Below are 22,574 nucleotides of genomic sequence, written 5' to 3' on the forward strand. Positions count from 1 at the left end.
GTAAATGCACTTGACTCAATTCATTTTTGCTATTTTCTGACTCTCTTGGAACAAAATAGTGACTTTTCATAATCAAGAGGGTGAAGTATTTGGATACCTTATGACAACCAGCAGTATGATGAAGTGAGAAGACATCTAGATTTCAAGTCAAAGGATCTGCATTCAAATCTGAGATCTACCATTTTGTTGCCTTGGGCAAGGCACTTAACCCCTCTGGCTCTCAATTTTCTCACCTATGTAATGAATTCTAGATTACCTTTGAGATTTCTTGCAGCTTTAAATCTTTGGTTTTTTTGAACTGGGGGTATTTATACAATAGAACAGAAAGCTTAGGGAATAAGAGAAAGTCATTTGATAGATTGTTATACCTTGCTCAGAATCATGGAAAAAGTAAATTAAGTTAATACCTTTGTTGTTGAACTAGAATTCCAGATCATTAGTGGATTGGATTTAAGTAAACCTTGAGGCAAGGTAGTGTCCTGAGTTGATCTTGGAGTTAAAAAGACCTGGGAAGACCCAGATGACACCTCATCAGAAGGAGGATGGAGAGGAAGCTATAGAGAAGAAAGTTTTGATGTAATGGGGGAAATTCCTAATATTTATGTTAAAGGAGAATGGGATGCTTTGAGAGGTGGTGAGGGAAGACCTCGGAGACTTCCAAAGCCAAGATGAGCACTTGTCGGGCATGCTCTGGATAAGGTTCTTTGCTAATTACATGCTGAACCGCATGGCCCTTGAGTTCCCCCCAACTCCTAGATGCTCTGATTCTGTGACTTTGACCTTTTCATAAAAACTGACTCTCAATTTCAACGGAGGATAATTGAGGTTCACTTTCTCCACTCAGTAAAATGGGGCTCCCAGTGTTTGTGTGCCCCACCTCATAGGGTTACTTTTAGGATTAAATGAAATCATGTATGTAAAGGATTTCTTAAATTCACATTTGTCATTCAATATGAATGAATCTCCATACTATGCCCTTCTGGATAGAATATAGTCAAGAATATATGCCCACCTGCTGGAGACAGGGTATATCTGCCCCAGGAATAGACTTTTGAAATTTTCAAGTATACTGAAGTGGTAGCGTTAAAACAGGCACAGAAATATTCCCTGGTATATTATTGGCACATTCAACTACACTCATGTATTTATTGCTACTTTCCATGGTGTTAATGATAATCATGGACAAAGATAATTTCAAAATCTTCATGAATTAAGTCAGAATAGATACACCAGACTAAAAACTATTTAGATGCATGCAATATTATGTTCCTGCCATGGCCTTTGGCCCAATATTCATCCTGCCAGTGAAAACTTCCTGAAACCCCTGCTCAGGACTCAGCATAGATTTTTCTCTAATGGGTTAGGACCCCACCCAGAAGCTGTCAATCTGTTGATTTGATCCCTCTCTTTTTCTCTGAGGGCTCAGAACCAGCTCCTGGCTCTGTGACTGCCAGGGTGAGGAACAGTATGCTACATAATTGGAGTATGCTTGAAGACGAACCCCAGGGGCAGGAACCTGAAATGGTCCACGCTTCCAACTGGGGACCCCAATTAATGTAGGATTCTCAGATATTGTGAGCTACCTCACTCTTAGATTCACAGATAAGTGAATTGGGGTGAATTTGGTCATTAATGTTTAAAAATCATCAACAAATAATTGTCAGGGATATTGGTCTCTTAATAAAACAAAACAAAAATGGGATTATCCATGAAGCCAAGAAACTAGGACATGATAAACACAAACAAGATATGCTCAATTTATGAGGTAAGCAATGATGAATGGGGAAGGCATCCAGAAAACTCAGCAAGCAGAATTGCTGTGAGCCGGAGTGCCTACAAGATATTTGGTCACAAACAATCATGGCTAACTTTTTTCAGGCACAGGTGGCATTCCTCTCTTGTCCACCCACTGGTCTCCTATTTCAGAAAAGTAGACCTTAACTTTCTCACTCATGAAAAATCTTCCATTTCTTTTCAAGAATACATTAAATACATGTACATTTTTCATTCCCTAAATTTTGCCATATTTTTCCCTTTCTCTTTCAGAAAGTGACAAAAAGGTTTGAAACTATAAACTTTAAATGAGGGGGAAATTAGCAAAAATAACCAAAATGTCAAAAAACAGCATATGATAATATATCGAAATGTTCCAGACCCACCTCTGCAAAGGATTAGAGATGGTTGGAAAAAACCCTCTTAAATATGAATTTTGGGGGAATCCCACACGATACTGGTAAAAGAATGAATAGTTTTTAATAAAGAAACTTCATGGCTCCCCCAAGGGTAAATGTCTCACAGATTGAGAACCAATGAAATTTAATTTTGCAACCAGATTTTTAAAAAAAATCATTGATATCTTTTATTTTTATATCACCTTCATTTCCAAGTATGTTACTCCCTTCACCCCCAACCCACAGAGAAGCCAAATCAGATTCTGCTAGCCTAGAAACTATCTGCCTGTGATCTTGGGTCTCCTGCATGCCCTTTGGCCCAATATTTCATAATTCCTCTGATGGAAACAATGTTTATTACAGAAATTCTTTTTCAAGCATTACCCCAAGGTTCTTCTCTGTCATGTTAGAAATCCTCTGGATAAAATAGGAAAAAGGATTAAAGAAAAAAGCTCAGCAAAATTAACCAACTCATCAGTCTAGACTGGCAGCTTATGGGCAGGGCTCCCAACCTCTGCAAAGAAAGAAGTTGAACAGATTCTTTAGAGGCATTTATTATGTTTTGGGATTGTTCTAGGTCCTAGGGAACCAAAGACTGCAAAGAAACAGTCCCTGGGCTAAAGGTTACATCCCAGTATGGGTAGAGAATAGAAGTTTCATGTACCATGTTCTGTCCTTATTTAATCATCTCTGTCTCTTTGTGATTCCATTTGGGGGTTTCGTAGCAAAGAACCTAGGGAGCTTTGCCATTTCTTCTCCAGCTCATTTTACAGATGAAACTGAAGTGACTTGTCCAGGGTCATATGTTAGTTAGGATCTGGATTTGAATTCAGGTCTTCCTGACTCCAGGGTCCTCAACCTCATCTTTGAAGCATCCCTGGAATCCCCCCACCCCTTCTTATGATACTGCCCTCATCCTGGGGCAGACCCTCATCATCTCACACCTGGATTAATGCAACAGCTGCTAAAGGGTCTGCCTATCTTATGTCTCTCCCATGCCAGTCCATCTTCCATGGTAATTTCCCTAAAATTGTTTCTGATCATGACATGACCTTACTCATTGGCTCCCTATTGCCTCCAGGATCCAATAAAAATTCTCCATTTAGCATTCAAACCCATCCATAAACTGCCCCCTCCCATACTCTTCCATTTTTTCTTGCACCTTAGATACCCCAATATAGTCAATGATCCTGTGACACTGGCCTTGTATAGTCTCACCAAAAAGATCCTTTATCTCTTGATTCTGAGCATTTTCTCTGACTGTCCCCCATGTCTGGAATTCTCTCCTTCATTTTTGTTTCCTGGATCCTCCCACTTCCCTCCACTCCATTCTTCTCCCCATACATTCCATTTCCCCATACTGACTACTTAACCCTAGGTTCAGTATCACAGTTTGGAGGGAATCAAAGAATGACCAATTTCATCCCACCCAAATAGGGTTCCCTCACCAAAGGACCCCCCACCAGTGGAAGAAGGGAGCTGGAGTGGAAGGATGCTTCACTGGGAAAAGGTCTTATAGATACTAAAATATTTAAACCAACTCTTTTTGATCTGGCAAGAACTTAGAAACTGTGGATGCTCATGGATTGGGGAAGGTTGACTAAGTTGTGCCAAATAAATGTGATTTAAGAGATGAAGAAATAGGTGAGTTCATGGAGACATGGAAACACTTGTATGAACTATTGCAGAATAAAGTGAGTAAAACCATCAGAATAAACTATAGGATACGTCTACAAAATAAGAATGAAAAGCTTTGAAAGACTTCAGAGCTATGATCAGCCACATGATCAATCATGATCAGAGAGGACCAAGGATGGAGGATGTTTTCTGCCTTGGGACAGAGGGATGATTAAATGCAGAATGGGAAATTCATATCTGGACATGATCAAGGTGTGAACAATTCACCTGATTTTACTTCCCTTTTCTTTTTAATTCTTTCTCTCTTTGATGAAATTAGAGATAGGTTCACCATGGGGAAGTGACTTGCCTAATGTCACACAATTAATAAATTGCAAGGACTGGATTTGAACACAGGCTCTATGGTTCTGGTCTGTCTTGGAGCAAGTATGGTTTCAAAGGCCCTAGGGCTACAAAAGGGCCATAACCTCAGTTAGATAGCAAATAGTAGAATTCACATTTGAACCCAGGTCTTTTGAGCTGGATTGCTGAACAGATGATGTGATCACTCAATTAGCAACATTTATTAGACACCAATTGTATGCCAGGAGCCACAGCATGGCCTAGGGAATTGAAAAGGAAACAGTCTGTGTCCTCAAGGAGATTACGTTCTATTAGGATAAATGCCATGCCATATGGAAATAAATTTGTAAAAGATGCAGGGTGATTTGTGATTTGGAGGATAAGGGGTGGTAGGAGGCTAGGAACGGGTCCTCTGTTTGGAGTCAGAGGACCTGGATTCAAATCTGAGCTTTCCAACTTACCACTTGGTTAACAATGAATGGAATTATTTATTTTCTCCTGGACTCAGTTTCTTTCTCTGTAGAATGACATGATTTCTCAGTTCCCTTCAGTTCTATGATCCTATGGTCCAGGTGAAAATCAGTACCTTTCATAATACATGAAACTCAAACAGAGGCCCCTAAACACCCTACCCCCATGCCTCCCAATGGCAGCCTTCCATCTCATTCATCTCAGTCCTCAAATCATTTCAACCTTGGCCAAGGACAGAGGCGGGCAGGGTTCTGGCACATCAACGCTGAACGGATGGCTGGAAATATCCATGAAAAGACCATCCTATCCTCACAAACTCCATAGGGTGTGTGGAGGGGAAGGGGCAGAAATCCTCCTGCTTTGACCATCAGGCCTGGTGAGTCTTTGAAAAGGTTTGCTCTCTCCTGGCTCACCCACATCCAGGACAAGGCCATCTCTGGCTAAAAATAGAAGCAAGACTTCAAAGAGCGCAAAACCCAGGGATGCTTCAGGACAGATGCTGGCAGCTCTCAGGAGAACTGCTCCAGGACAGCAAGGACTTTCAGAGCTGGCCCGTTTAAGCCTGCCCCTCCTCCATCTGCAGATTAGACCCAGAACAGGAAAGAGTGGGGTGTAAAAGGAGAGAGAGAGAGAATTGGGATGAAAGCAGGCTGGGATGCCCAGAGAGGAGGGGCACACTTCACTCAGGTCTGTGAAATCCCCCAGGGAAATTCCAGCCCACCTTGCCTGAGCTACAGATGGGAGGCAGGACTTTAAATGGGGTTTGGGGGGACTGTGTTTGAATATTCATGGGAGACAGATCAAAAGGAATCTGGATTTTCCAGGTCTGAGATGACAGATTGAGAAAGGAACACTTTGAAGTCCTCCCAAATTCCTCTCTAAACAACTAGAAAACCTCCTCAGAATGGGTCTAGGGGCAGGGAAGCAGTTTAATGGCCCACAGTAGAGGTTTATGCCTGGGTAGGGAAGGGACAGAGAGCTAAGATTAGGAGCTGCAGCTAGGGGCCAGCAGCAAGGGCCATGCTTGGAGTAACGTACCATCAAACCTGACCTCTTGAAAACTAGCAGCCCTCTAGGGAAGGGAGCAGTTTATGCAGTACAGCAAGAGCCCCCACGCCAAGGATCCCAGCTGAGCAGAAACCTTCATCTTATTTCTAACCAGTAATGGATTGGGAATGTTCAACATCAAGACCCTGCCTCTGAAGTCTATGAGCAGAGAGACTGTTTCCTTAGTGATCCCACAGCAGGACCCCACCCCAGGGTAGATCAGCAACAATATCTCCTGTTCTGGGTCCAGCCACCAGAAAGACTCTGCTACCATGACAAGAGTATTACACCTAGAGCAGACCAGCAACTAAACCCCACATGCAGAAGAGCCAACAGGGAGGTCCCTCCCTCCACCCTGCGTACAAGTCAGAAGGGAAACCTATCCTCCACAGAAAGCAAGCAGCTAAACCCCAAAGTCCAATGAGCCCCAACTCATAGTGAAGACCAGAGCCTAACTCTTATTTAAAAACACCAAGTCACAAAAAGGCATGAAAATGAGAAAAAACAAAAAGAGAGTTTGACTCCAGAAAATTACTATGGTGAGAGGGAGAATCAGGGCAGAAATTTAAAAGAGGACAATAGTGTCAAAATGGCTACCTGTGAAGCCTCAGAGAAAAATGTAAAGAATTCCTGGAAGAGCTTAGAAGTATTTCATCTTTTCTTAAAGAAAGATTTTATTTATTTTGAGTTTTACAATTTTCACCCCATTCTTGCTTCCCTCCCCTACCCCCACAGAAGGCATTCTGCTAGTGTTTACATTAATTCCATGTTATACATTGATCTCATTTGAATGTGATGACAGAGAAATCATATCCTTAAGGAAGAAAAATAAAGTGTGAGATAGTAAAATTACATGATACTATAATGCTTTATTTCCCCTAATTTGATGGTAATAGTCTTTGGTCTTTGTTCAAAGTCCATAATTCTCTCTCTGGCTACAGATGGTATTCTCCATTGCAGACAGCCCAAAATTGTCCCTGGTTGTTGCACTGAAGGGATGAGCAAGTCCATCAAGGTTGATCATCACCCCCATGTTGCTGTTAGGGTGGACAATGTTCTTCTGGTTCTTCTCATTTTAGAAGGATTTTAAAAAAGAAATTAGAGAAATAGAAGAAAAATTGGAAAAGTGATGAGAGAATCTTGAATGCAAGAGAATCATGAAAAAAAGAGGCAATGGCATGGGGAAAAGATCTACAAAAATTTAACAAGGAAAATAACTCACTAAAAAATAGAATTGGCAAAATGGAAAAGAAAATTCCAAAGCTCAGTGAAGAAAATAATTCCTTTAAAATTAAAATTGAACAAGTTAAAACTGGAGACTGATAAAAGGGAGAATATGTTGGGGAAGGTGGTGATCAGAAGACAAGCTTGGGAGGAGCAAAAGAGAAGGGAATGAAATGAAGAAGGGATAAACAATAGTATGGTGAGAAATATACAGTTATAAATGTGAATGGGATGAACTCACCCATAAAATATAAGTGGATGGCAGAATAAATTATAGAGTCATAGAGTCCTACAATATATTATTTACAAGAAAAACATTTGGGGCAGAGTCACACACACACACACACACACACACACACACACACACACACGGTAGAGATAAAGAACCAGACCAAAATCTATTATGCTTCAGCTAAAGTAAAGAAAGCAGGGTAGCAATCATGATCTCAGACAAAGCAAAAGTAGATAAGAGAGATAAAGAAGAAAACTGTAACTTGCTACAAGGTAATATAAACAATTAAGTCATATCAATACCAAACATATGTATACTAAATGGCATAGCATCTACATTTTTGAATTAATGAGTTTAATTTAATGAACTATTGGAGGAAACAGATAATTAAGCAATACCAGTGGGAGATTTCAACTTCCCCCTCTCAGAACTACATAAATCAAACAAAAAATGAGAAAGAAGTTAAGAAGCTAAATAAAATGCTGGAACAGTTATATATATATAATAGCTCTCTGGAGAAAACTAAATGGGAAAAGAGAGCAATATACCTTTTTTTCTCAGTAATATATGGCACCTACATAAAAACTGACCACATATTAGGACATAAAAACCACATAATCAAATGCAAAACCACACAGCTGGTAAGTGTCTAATGCCTGAGGTCATTTGAACTCTCATCTTCCTAACTCCTAGGTCATTTCTCTATTTACTGTGCCACTTTGCTTAGCCAACTATGATACACTTAGCTCTTCTCAGCAGTACATAATAGTCAAAGACAATTCTAAAAGATTTGTGATGGTAGAAATACCATCCTTATCCAGAGAAATATCTATGGAAAACTATGGAAAATAATTCCTTTAAAATTAAAAATTGAACAAGTTAAAAAAGGGGGGGACCGATAAAAGGGAGAATATGTTGGGGAAGATGGTGATCAGAAGACAAACTTGGGAGGAGCAAAAGAGAAGGGAATGAAATGAAGAAGGGATAAATAAGCAAAAAATAGTATGGTGAGAAATCTGAATGCAGATGAAAACATACTATTTTCACTTTTTAAAATTTATTTTATGCTTTTTTCTTTTTCATGTTCTTTCTCCCTTTAGTTCTGATTCTTCTTTCACAACATGACTAAAACACTATAAACTTATAACTAATTACTCACTATTAAGGGATGGTGACAGAAGGAAGGTATATAGAAAAATGTGGAACTCAAAATCTTACAAAAGTAAATGATGGGGGCAGCTAGGTGGCACAGTGGATAAAGCACCGGCCCTGGAGTCAGGAGTACCTGGGTTCAAATCCGGTCTCAGACACTTAATAATTACCTAGCCGTGTGGCCTTGGGCAAGCCCCTTAACCCCATTTGCCTTGCAAAAACCTAAAAAAAAGTAAATAATGAAAACTATCTTTACATGTAATTTGAAAATTAAAATTAAAAACAAAAATTAAATAATTTGTTTTTAAAAAAACAAGTGGGTCAAAGAACAAATCATAGAAACAATTTCATTATAGAAAAGGACAATAAGACAACATATAAAAATTTATGAATTGTAGCAAAGCAGTACTTAGGGAAACTGTATATCTCTGATTGCTTAGATCAATAAAATACAGCATAAGCAGATCAATGAATTGGTAACACAAGTCCCCCCACAAAAAATAAAATAGAAAAAGAACAAATTAAAAATTCTCTTTTAAAATTCAAATTGGAAATTCTGAAAATCAAAGGAGTAATAAAATTGAAAGCAAGAAGGTCATTGAATGAATAAAAAAACTAGAAATTGCTTTTATGAAAAAAACAATATAATAGATAAATCATTGGTTTTGATTTTTAAAAACTATTGGTTTTGATTTTAAAGCCATTGCTTTTGAGTTTTAAAAAAAGGAAAGGTGAAAACACAATTATTAGGATCAAAACTGAAAGGACTGAAGTCACCACCAGTGAAATATTAGTACAATTGTTCGGAGATATTTTATTCAATTATATGGCAATAAATTTGACAATCTAAATGAAATGGATGACTACCTTCAAAAATAAAAATTACCCAAATTAACAGAAGAAATAAAATACAAAAGTAATCCAATCTTATAAAAAGAAATTGAACAAACCATTAATGAACTTCCTAAGAAAAAATTCCCAGAATGAGACAGATTCAGTGGTGAATTCTACCAAACATTTAAAGAACAGGTAATCCCAATGCTATATAACTATTTGGAAGAAAGGGTCCTACAAAATTCTTTTTTATGATAAAAATATGATGCTGATACCCAAGTCAGGAAAAAACCAAAACAGAGAAAGAAAATTATAAAGTAATTTCTCTGACTATCAATGCAATAAAATAAGGATTATACAGAATGACTAGGGGGAATTTATACCTTAAAATGATAAACAATATCTATCTAACACCATCAACAAGCATTATCTATAATGGGGATAATCTAGAAGCCTTCCAGTTAGATCAGGGTTAAAGTGAGTATGCCCATTATCACCACTATTATTCAATATAATACTAGAAATGTAAGCTATTGAAATGAAGAAAGAAAAAAGAAATTGAAAGAATTAGAATAAGCAATGAGGAAACAAAAGTATCACTCTTTGCAGATGATATGATGGTGTACTTTGAGAACCATAGATAACCAATTAAAATGATTTACAACTTTAGCAAAGTAACAGTGTATGGTAAGCCCCCATAAATAATCAACATTTCTATAATCAACAAAATCTAGTAGCAAGAGTCAGAGAAATTCCATTTTAAAATAACTGTATTTTTAAATTTTTTTTTTTAGTTTTTGCTAGACGATGGTGTTAAGTGACTTGCCCAAGGCCACATAGCTAGGTCATTATTAAGTGACTGAGGCCAGATTTGAACTCAGGTACTCCTGACTCCAGGACGGATGCTCTATCCACTGTGCCACCTAGCTGCCCCAAAATAACTATAAATGATATAAAATATTTGAGAATCTTTTTTGCTCAGAAAAACCCAAGAACTATATGAACACAATTACAAAACACAAATAAAATTAGATCTAAACTATTGGAAAAATATAGATTGCTTAAGGGTTGACTGAGGCAATATGATAAAAATGACGTCTCCTGAAACTAATTTAGTTATTCACTGACATACTAATCAGAATACCAAAAATTATTTGCTAGAGCTAGGAAAAAATAGCAACAAAATTCATCTCAAAGAAATAAAGGACAATGATATAAAAAGAATTCATGGGAAAAATACAGAGGAAGGTAACCTACTAATACCAGATCTCAGACTTTATCATAAAAGAGTAAGAAGGAGTCAAGATAGAAGTGTGAAACTAGAATGCTCCAGATTTCCCCTCACTACATTATATGAAGCCTCTACAGAGACTACCAAAAAACTTCAGATCCCACCAAAAAAAAAGGATCTAAACAAGCTTTCAACCATTGACACCATGGAGAATCTTCAGTGAAGATCTGTTTCTTGGGGGGAGGGGGGTGGGAACATACTCAGTACGGTTGGATGTAAAGAGATTAGGAAGTGATAATCCATATTTTAGTTAAAGAAGGTTTTAGTACCATGGTTGGGGTACTAATGGGACAGAGAGATGGAGGGAGAGAGAGGAGAGAGTGTAACTGCTATTTTGGTTGGGGAGAGCTGTAGGGCTATGGTTGAAGTATTATAAAGAAGGAGGGAAAGATTTAGAGGGACTAGACATGAAAACATCATAAAGAGATTTTGTTTGCGTAACACTTTGGCTACAATTGGAGGAAGTGGGCTTGGGGGGAGGATATAAATGGTTCATAAATTGATTGATTTTGCATGACGCTCTGTTTCATGAGGATTGTGTCCATGGAGAGTACTTGAAAAGGGGTAAGTTATAAATGGATTATAATTTGATGTGATTTATGATCCTTGTCCATAACCAGTCTCCCAGGAACAAAGAATGGTAAAAAAAAAAAACACAACAAAAAATCCCTGCAGAATCTGAATGATTCTGTTCACTTTTTATGTTCACTTTTTAAAAATTTCTCTTATATTTTTCATTCCTATCCCATGGTTTTCTTTTTCTTTTCCTTTAATCCTAATTCCTCCTACAGAAAATGACTTAATATGTAAATGTTAATCAAAATGCATGTTTTTCAGATCATGGTGCAATAAAAATTACTTGCAAAAAATTTACATGGAAAGAAAAAACCAAAAAAATTAATTGGATCTAAATAACTTAATTTTCAATAATGAGAGAATCAAACAACAAATCATAGAAATAATCAGCCATTTCATCCAAGAAAATGATGTCAGTGAGACATCATATCAAAATGTATGGGATGCATCAAAACAGGTTTTGGAGGAAATTTTATATATCTAAATGCTTACATGAATAAAATAGAAAAAGAGATCAATGAATTATGTATGTAACTAAAAAAGCTAAGAAAAGAACAAATTAAAGATGTCCAATTAAATATCAAATTAGAAGTTCTAAAAATCAAAGGAGAGATTCATAAATTGAAAGTAAGAAAACCACAGATTTAATAATCCAATTCCACATAGACTACTTTTAAAAATAGAAGTTCTACCAAACTCCTTTTATGACATCCATAGAGTGTTGATACCTAAACCAGGAAAAATCAAAACAAAGAAAATTATAGACCAATCTCCTTAATGAACATTGATGCAAAAATCTTAAATAAAATTTTAACAACAAGGTTACAATACTAGGATAATACACCCTGATCAAGTCAAATTTATACCAGGTAGTCATGGATAGTTCAGTATTAGGAAAATATTTGACATGATTGAATATATCATTAACAAAACCAACAGAAATCATATGATTATCTCAATAGATGCTGAAAAAGACTTTGATAAAATACATCTATTCCTATTAAAAACACAAAAGAATATAGAAATAAATGAAGTTTTCCTCAAAATAGTAAGCAATATTGGGGCAGTTAGCTGGTACAGTGGATAGAGCACTGGCCCTGGAGTCATGAGGACCTGAGTTCAAATCTGATCTCAGACACTTAATAATTGCCTAGCTGTGTTACCTTGGACAAGTCACTTAAACACATTGCCTTCAATTAAAAAATAGTAATAAGCTATATCTATCAAAAATCAACAAATATTATCTGTAACAGGAATAAATCAGAAACATTCCCATTAATATCAGGAGTGAAAAAGTATGCCCATTAACACTACTATTAATCAATAGCATTAGAAACATTAACTTTAGCAATAAGAGAAGAAAAAGAAATTTAAGGAATTAGAATTAGCAATGAGGAAGTAAAACTTTCACTCTTTGCAGATATGTTGACATACTTAGAGAACCCTAGAAAATCATCTTAAAAAACTGCTTCAAACAATTTACAACTTCAGCAAAGTAGCAGAATATAAAATAAGCCCACATAAATCATCAGCATTTCTATATATGAACAACAAAACCCAAGACAAGAGATAGAAAGAGAAATTCCATTTAAAGTAACTGCAGACCATGTAAAATATTCAGGAATATACTTCCCAAGAGAAACCCAGAAACTATTTGAACACAATTACAAAACACTTTTCACACAATGAAAGTTAGATCTAAATAATTGGGAAAATGTCAATTGCTCTTGGTTAGACCAAACTAATATAATAAAAGTGACAATTCTACCCAAATTAAATTACTTATTCAGTGTCATACCAATCAAACCGTCAAATAATTATTTTATAGAGGTAGAAAAAATCAAAACAAACTTCATCTGAAGCAACAAATGGTCAAGAATATTAAGGGAACTGATGGATAAAAAATTAAAGGAAGATGGTCTAGTTGAACCAGATCTAAAACTATAATATAAAATAGCAGCAGTCATCAAAACTGCCTGCTACTGGTTGAGAAATAGAGTAACGGACTAGTGGATTAGGATAGGTACAAAGGAAACAACAATAAATGACTATAGTAATCTTTGGTCTTACAGACCCAAAGACATTAGCTTCTGGGATAAGTGCTTATTATTTGACAAAACCTATTGGGAAAAAATTGCAAAATAGCTGGCAAAAACTAGGCATACTGGAGGGATTTGCATGAGTGAGATGCTGAGTGAGATGAGTAGAGCCAGAAAAACATTGTCCACCCTAGCAGCAACATGGGGGTGATGATCAACCCTGATGGACCTGCTCATTCCATCAGGGCAACAATCAGGGACAATTTTGGGCTCTCTGCAATGGAGAATACCAGAGAAAGAATTGTGGAATTTGAACAAAAACTAAAGACTATTACCTTCAATTTAGAAAAAAATCCATCATCTTACTATGTAATTTTACTATCTCTTATACTTTATTTTTCTTCCTTAAGGATATGATTTCTCTCTCATCACATTCAATTTGGATCAATACATACCATGGAAACAATGTAAAGACTGGCAAATTACCTTCTGTGGGGGATGGGGGAAGGGAAGTAAGATTAGGGGAAAAATTGTAAAACTCAAAATAAATAAAATCTTTGGGAAAAAAACTAGGCATAGACCGACATCTCACACCCTATAGCAAAGTAAAGTCAAAATGAGTTTCTACATAAAGGGTCCTACCATAGACTAATTAAGAAATACTCTGACAGATCAATGGAGAGGGGGGAAATTTACGACCAAGGAAGAAGTAGAGTAAATTATAAGTTTCAAAATGGATTATTTTGTCTATATTAAATTAAAAACGGTTGCACTAATAAAACCAATGACGCCAATATTAAAAGAAAAACAGAAAATTGGGAAACAATTTTCACAGTTACGGATTCTGATTAAGGTCTCATTTCTATATTATATAGAGAATTGAAGCAAATTCATAAGGTTACAAGTCATTCTCCAGTTGATAAATGGTCAAAGGATATGGACAGGAAGTTTTCAAATGAAGAAATTAAAGTTAGATGTAATCACATGAATAAATGCTTCCATTCATTATTCACTAAAGAAATATAAATTTAAACACCTATGAGGTACCACATCACACCTATTGGATTGACTCAGATGGCAAAAAGGGCAATTGATCAATGGTGGAAAGATTGTGGGAGCAATGGAATATTAATTGCACTATTGGTGGAGTTGTGAACTATGGAACTATGTCCAAAGAGCAATAAAACTACTCATACTCTTTGACCCAGCACTACAGATACTAAGCATATATCCAGAAGAAAGTATAAAACATGTGAAAAGTTCCACGTTCTAAAATATTTGTAGTAGCTTTTTGTAATGACAAAGAATTGGAAATTGAGGGATGTCTGTCAGTTGGGGAATAGTTGAACAAGTTATGGTTCATGCATGCTATGGAGTCCTATTGTTCTATAAATAACCATGAATGGCCAGACTCTAGAGAAGCATGGAATGAATTACAGGAACTGAAGCTGAGGTGCAGAGAGCAGAACCAAGAGAATAATATACATATTAACAACAATATTCTGAGATGATCAATTAGATGGATGCAGCTCCTCTGGGCATTTCAGAAAGCTAGGACAATACTGGGAGATGGGTTATGAACAATGCTATCCAAATCCAAAAGGGAAAAAAATGAGAAAACCCTATAGAATCTGAATGTTCATTATGTTTACTTTTTAAAAATTTCTCTTATTAGTTTCATTCCTATCCCATGGTTTTCTTTCTTTTCTCTTAATTCTGATTCTTTATACACAAATGACTTAATATGTAAAGGTGTTCATCAAACATGTTCGATACAGAAGCAGAGGGAAGAAAATTGGGTAACATAAGCATGCAAGTGGATGAATGTTGCAAAACTTTTATAAAATGTAATTGGAAAATGGAATAAAACATCTTTAATAACGTTTGCCCTTTATTTTTGAAGAAGACCACGTCATTAGGGAGGTGATACCATGACAACTGGATCTGAGTGAGGGGGTGTTGGGCTAAGTCATCAGCCTCACTTTCTCCTTCAGAACCATCTGGATCCAGTGGTCAGGTATGAATCAGGATGGCTGGAGATGGCCCTGGATATGAGGCCTAAGGTCACACAGCTCATAAGAGTCAAGAGTCTAATGTTGGATTCATACCTTTGTCCTCCTGACTCCAAGTCCAGTACTCTATCCATTGTACCACCTAAGAAATAAGAGTGGTGGATCAGTGGAACAGTTTAGACACACAAGACACAGTAATAAATGGACATAGTAATCTAGTGTTTTACAAACCCAAAGATAAAGCCTTTGCCATCAGAAATCACTATTTAACAAAAACTGTTGGGAAAACTGGAAAACAATGAGATTAGATCAAAAAGGTTATATGATTTAGATACAAAGGAAGACAAACAAATTATAAGAGCAAGGAATAGTCTACCTGTCAGATCTATTGATAAATGGTCAAACAATATGAACAGGCAATTTTCAGATGAAGAAATTATAGCTTTCTATAGGTATATAAAGATGCCCTCCAAATCAGTTGTGATTAGAAGAATGCAAATTAAAGCAGCTCTGAGGTACCATCTTATACCTATCAGACTGGCTAATTTGAACAAAAAGAAAAATGATAAATATTGGATAAGATGTGGGACAATTAAGACACTAATGCATCATTGATGGAGTTGTAAGCTGATCTAATCACTGAGAAGAGCAATTTAGAGCTACAAAGGTCAATAGAACTGTGCATTTGCATTGATCCAACAGTACCACTATGGGTCTGTATCCTAAAGAGATCATAAAAAAGGAAAAAGAAGTTACATGTACAAAAATATTTATAGCAACCCTTTTCATGGTGGTAAAATACTAGATATTGAAGGGATGTCCATCAATTGGGGAATGGATGAAGAAGCTGGGATATATGAATATAATGGAATATTATTGTGCAATAAGAATTGATGGATGAATTTTGGAAAAAACCTGGAAACCTTGTATGAACTGATGCAAAGTGAAAGGAGCAGAATCAGGAAAACAATGTTCACAGTATCAGTAACATTGTTTAATGATCTACTCTTCTCAGCAAAACAATGATGAAAGAAAAATATAAAGGATTCAGGAAGGAAAATTGTTATCTGCATCCAGTGAAAGAACTGATGGATGCTGAATGCAGATTGAAGCATATTTTTTCCAATTAATACATTATTTCTCACGATAATTTTTTTCCTTTTGATCTATCTCTTCTTTCACACCTGAGACTAACACAGGAATATTTATACATGATAAGCACACAAAGAAACTTTATTAAACTGCCTACCATTTTCACAAGAGAGGAGGGGAGAAAGGAAGGTGAAAATTTGGGGTTCAATATCTTGTAAAATGAATAGAAAATTCTTTATGATATGTAATTGGGGACAAATAAAATATTATAAAAACAAATGTTAAAAATTGTCTTGACCTGTAATTGGGAAAAATAAAATACTATTTAAAAAATAAACTTCCTATTAGAAATGCCCCAAAATGAAATGGGTTACAGGGAAAGTGAAGGGTCCTCACCAGCAGTCTTCAAATCATACCACAAAGGCTGCCTGCCATGGGGGGCACTGTTCTTTGCTTCTCTATTTGCACCCTCTCTGTTGGCTGCTACAGCTTTTGGCTAAAGCAATCAGTGGGTGGTCGGTCTAGAGTCAAGTCCCCCTCTCCAAGACACAAATCCTTCATCTGGAGAAGGAACTAAGACAAACCATTCAACTTCCCAGTGACTCAGAATGGGATCTTCTCAGGCGGCTGTGTTACAGACTGCCTGCCTTTGAAGTAAGAAAAAGTCTCCATGAATTGAGTGAGGGCAACATTCCTTCCCCCGAGAGTCTGTCTGAACTGCTGTGCTGGAAACTTGGATCACTGGCATCTTCTTGGATGAGGCAACTCCATCTTGATTACCCAATGTTTCTACAGATGGTGGACTTATAGAGAGCCACTTGGGAGGGTCGGGGCCAGAGTGAATGAGAACCAAGATTTGTACATTTGAATTCTGGTTCTACCACTTACAAATTCTGTAACTGGCCAAATCATTTCATCTCTTAGAACTTCCATTTTCTAATCAGGAAATTGGGAATAATAACCATTATACTGCATTCCGCAAAGGATTGTCATAAAGCATCAATGTTGTAAGCTTGAAAATGGCATGGAAAACCCAGTTGTGTGTACTTTGGAGAAGACAATTATTGTGTTCAAATTCTGCTACCATTGTGTGGAATGTGTGATGTTGATGAATTCTTTTGCCCAACCTGGTTCTTGGTTTTTTCATTTGTCAAATGTGAGAGTTAGACACATAGTCTCTGAGGTTCCTTTCACCTTTATAGCTGTGATCCCATGATGTTGCTTTTTCCCCTAAGCTTTTCACTAGCTCCTTTTTTCCTTCCCCTTTCCCTCCTCCTCCACAACAACAACAACACACACACACACACACATACAAATACACATAGTTTGTTGTGTAAAGGAAGAACAATGTAGACTTTGAGAAGTTACTTTCAATCACACTTTTGATGATCATTATTGTGTGACTTTGAGAAAGTTGCTTAAAATCCCTGGGATTCAAGGATTAGATTTCTAGTTGAAAATATAGAATTGTACAATCCCATTAATTATCTTTTGCAACTGTATTGAAAAATATGGTTCTCAACCCTTGCCAAGGGCCTTCCAACTCTGTATTAAGTTTATTTGGGAAATCAAGTTACCCAGGCGCTTCCCATAGGATGAACCAGAGTCTCATCCAGGTCCAGATGGTCAGAGTGTTCTGTAGACCTCAGAAGGATGCCTGGAAACAAGCCATTGAAAGTGTATTTGTTTAATTTGAGGCTTGGAATCAACTCTTTAGTCTGGAGCCAAGGACAAAAAAGGCCTCAAAGTTTGCATATATGTGTATGTATGCATGTGTGTGTGTGTGTGTGTGTGTGTGTGTGTGTATGTGAATGACTATGTGTATGGTTTTATCTCTTCTTTACACATTCTCCCCATTTTTCTTTATTAAAGATTTTTTTTGTGACAAATGGAAAGAATGAAAGAACCATCAAAATTTCTACCATATCAACAGAATCCCATTTGCTAAATCCCAGAAAAAATGACTAATACCCCCATAAAATAACCACTTTCTGCAGTTACAAAGGAAACCAACAGGGTAGGAGCATGAGACAGACAGACACATACAAAACATGATCCACATGTTCACAACCACAATGATGATTTCAGAGCTCACAAAGAAATCTGTTACAAAATTATCCCCAAACTTAACAATTAAAAATAATTTATTGACTGTTACTTATCAATTGATTAATTAATTCAATACCTACTGTGCACCAGGTCCTGGAATGATGGTAGAGAAACAAACACAAAACTAAAGCAGTACCTGTCTTCAAGGAGATTATATTCTATCTGGAGAGACAGCATGGACAAGCATGAACTACTTGCTAGTAGGGATTGTTCTATTCATTGTATTTCTATCTCCAGTTCTTGCATCCATTAGTGAGCACATAGTAGCTGCTCAGGTTGGTCGAGATAAACAAATACACACACAGATACTCAAAATACATATAAAGTAATTTTGGGGGTAGACAATAGCAGCCAGAAGGAGCAGGAAGATCTCAAGAATGAGACAGTTTTGAAGCTACTGAAGATTCTAAGAGATAGAGGGAGAGGAAAGTGTAATAGCCAAGCTGGGGCATTGGCTAGGCAAAGGGATGGAGATGGAGGATAAAATGGCAAGTGACAGAAGAAGAGTCAATTGTAGGATTAGAAAATTCAGTTATAGGCAGTCTTTGAAGACCAATATTCACGAACTTATCTTCTGTTCCATGGTTTTGCTGAACCCAATGAATGTTAAAATAGGTTTTATTTTATTAATTTTGGGGGTAAATTGAAATATTAAGAAGAGCCTAAGTTGATGACCTCAAGGAGGTTTTATTCCAATGGATGAGATAATATGCAAACCATCATGGAGAGAGACTGGAGAAGTTGAGCATAAATGCATAAATTATAAGGGAAGATCTTGGCATTGATGAAATAGTGCTCAGGAAATTTTTTTTTCATTCTTCTTTTTTTTTCAAATAAAAAATTTATTTTGAGTTTTACAATTTCATCCCTAATCTTGCTCCCCCCCCCACAGAAGGCAGTCTGTTAGTCTTCACACATTGTTTCCATGTAATACATTGATCTAAGCTGAATGTGATTAGAGAGAAATCATATCCTTAAGGAAGAAAAAAAAGTATGAGATAGCAAAATTACACAATAAGTTAACTTTTTTTTAATTGAAGGTAATGGTCTTTGGTCTTTGTTCAAAATCCACAATTCTTTCTCTGGATACAGATGGTATTCTCTATCACAGACAGCCCCAAATTGTCCCTGATTGTTGCACTGATGGAATGAGCAAGTCCATCAAGGTTGATCATCATTCCCATATTGCTGTTAGGATTTACAGTATCTTTCTGGTTCTGCTCATCTCGCTCAGCATCTGTTCATGCAAATCCTTCCCTGATTTCCCACCCTTTCTGGTTTCTAATAGAACAATAGTTTCCATGACATACATATACCACAGTTTGGTTTTCTTTAGTTTTTTTTTTTTTAACAAGGCAAATGGGGTTAAGTGGCTTGTCCAAGGCCACACAGCTAGGTAATTATTAAGTTGTCTGAGGTCAGATTTGAACTCAGGTACTCCTGACTCCAGGACTGGTGCTCTATCCACTGCACCACCTAGCCACCCCCATATATCATAGTTTGTTAAGCCATTCCCCCATTAATGGACATTTACTTGATTTCCAATTCTTTGCCACCACAAACAGAGCTGCTATGAATATTTTTGTAAAGTGATGTTTTTACCCTTTTTCATAATCTTTTCAGATTATAGACCCAGTAGTGGTATTGCTGTATCAAAGGGTATGCACATTTTTGTTGCCCTTTGGGCATAATTCCAAATTGCTCTCCAGAAAGGTTGGATGAGTTCACAGCTCCACCAGCAATGTATTGGTGTCCCAGATTTCCCACATCCCTTCCTTGATCATTGTCCTTTCTGATCATATTGATCAGTCTGAGAGGTGTGAGGTGGTACCTCAGAGATGCTTTAATTTGCATTTCTCTAATAAGTAATGATTTAGAGCAATTTTTCATATGATTATGGATCACTTTGATTTCCTCATCTGTAAATTCCCTTTGCATATCCTTTGACCATTTGTCAATTGGGGAATGGCTTTTTTTTTGAAAATTTGATTCAGTTCTCTGTATTTTAAAAATGAGTCCTTTGTCAGAAATACTAGTTGTAAAAATTGTTTCCCAATTTACTAAATTTTCTTGATCTTGGTTACAGTGGTTTTGTCTGTGCAAAAGCTTTTTAATTTAATGTCATCAAAATTAGAAAAAACTTTTTCAATGGCTGCATAAATGTTAATCAACCAAGGAACATTTTATTGAGCTTTGGGCACTGTGTTATTCCCTAGGTAAAGGGAGATAAGTAGAAACCAGTCCCTATACAATTTTTTAAATCAACTTGTCTGGGTACCTTTGTCCTTCATAGTCTAGCCCCAAAGAGAACCCCAGGATCCTTCCCCACATATGACCAGAAACATCCCACAGATTCAAATCCATTTTTTTAAGGAGGAAAAAAAATCAACTCACTAAATTCATTGAAAATATTGCAAATATGTGACCGTGTGAACTTGCTTACCTTCTCCAAGGACTGTGTTGAGGATGTCTCCTCATCTTTATTCTTGTCTGCTGAATTTTCCCCTTTTTGTTGCACTTAATTTTGGTGTATCCTTTTTTTTGTCTTACAAATTGAGTCTCTGATACCAAGAATATGTTTGTTATAACCCCTTGATTTTTATCTTTCCAATTTACTATGAAGGAGATGAGAATAACTAGCAGGTAAAGTGAATAGAAGGACAGTCCTGGAATCTGGAAGACCTGAGTTCAAATCTAGCCCCACACTTACTCTCTATGAAATCCTGGGCAAGCCACTGAACTATGTTTGCTTTAGTCATCTGTGTCATAAGCTGGAGAAGAAAATAGTAAACAACTCCAGAATCTCTATCAAGAAAACCCCCAATAGGTCATATAGAGTCTGAAAAAAACTGCTTCTTAAGAAGCTTGGAAGATTCCACTGCTCCACCAAAACATTAGGCTTCATTGATGCCAATTTATAGGGGATTAAATTTGAATTTGCATTTTTCTTAGAATTTATTCCTTTGGACATTTCTTTTCATTTTATTACATTGTAGTTCTTTTTATGAGAATTTTTTGCTGATGTCCTTGGACCACTTCTCTATTGGAGAATGACTCATATACATGATATATTTGATGTCTGTCTATCTGCATTTATCTGTGTGTGTGTGTGTGTGTGTGTGTGTGTGTGTGTGTGTGTGTGTGTGTGTATTATCTTGGATACCAAATCATTACTGGGCTTCATCGCTGCCAATGAAATTTGGATTTTCATTTTTCTTAATATTTGCTCTTTGGGATCTCTTTTTTTGTAGTTAGGAGTACATTGCAGTTATTCTTCTGAGAAATCTTCGTGATGTCCATGGACCACTTCGCTATTAGGAATGACTCACATACATGATATATTTGAAGTCTGCCTGTGTGTCTTTCTGGCTATCTACATGTATGTATATGTGTGTAGGTGTTATCCTGAAAACCAAGTCATTATCCAAAAATAATTTATTGGAAATTTTTTTCTAATTCAAGCATTTCTCTTTTTATCCTGGTGCAATAATTTTGTCTGTGCAGAAGCTTTTCTACTCAATTTCCCACTTCAATTCATGTTATCAAAAATGTCCTATTTTATCTTAGTTTGGCCTTATTAGCAGACTCAGTTGCTTCTCAGGAAATCTATGACTTCAATTTTTGAAAGCTTAAAATCCCTATCCTCTGTCTTTGCCACCAGTTCCTCTGCTTCTTTGCACTTCACTCTCCCAACATGATTCCCCTTAGGAATTAGGCTTGGAGTAATACCATACACCATGTCGTGCACTTCATTCTGAATGGACACATGACTTGAATATGAAAGGTCATATTCTAAGCATTTCGGAAGACAGACAGATCATAGAGAGAGAGACGGGAGGTGAATTCTGTTTTTAATTAAAATTTTATTTTATTTTTCCAATTTTGCAATAAGTAGTTTTGTAGCATTCCTTCATCTGCAAATTTGTGAACTCCACATTTTTCAACCACCTTCTCTCCCCTTCCGTCTCCTCATGGCAGCAAACAGTTTTGTCAAAGTGGTACATGTAATGTTCAACAAATTTATATAGTAGTCACATTTTGAGGAATTGGGATTAAGAGAAAAGAAAAAAACACAGAGAAAGAAAAAAGATTGAAGTATGTTTTGCTGTGCATTCAGGCCCTTCCCCCCAAATGTTGATGACATTGTCCATAGCAGACCTCTTGGGATTGCCCTTGATGGGTAATGCACTTTTAACCAAACAAGAAGTGGAAGTAATCACAAGATAATAATGTGAAACCAATACTGATGACCTTCCCCTGTGTCCCAGGCACAGGGCTAAGTGGTGGAGATACAAAGAATAACAAAATAGTCCCTGCCCCAAGAAGTTGCTATGGTCTTGTGGC

The sequence above is a fragment of the Macrotis lagotis genome, chromosome 2, assembly GCF_037893015.1.
Source record: "Macrotis lagotis isolate mMagLag1 chromosome 2, bilby.v1.9.chrom.fasta, whole genome shotgun sequence".
NCBI lineage: Eukaryota > Metazoa > Chordata > Mammalia > Peramelemorphia > Peramelidae > Macrotis > Macrotis lagotis.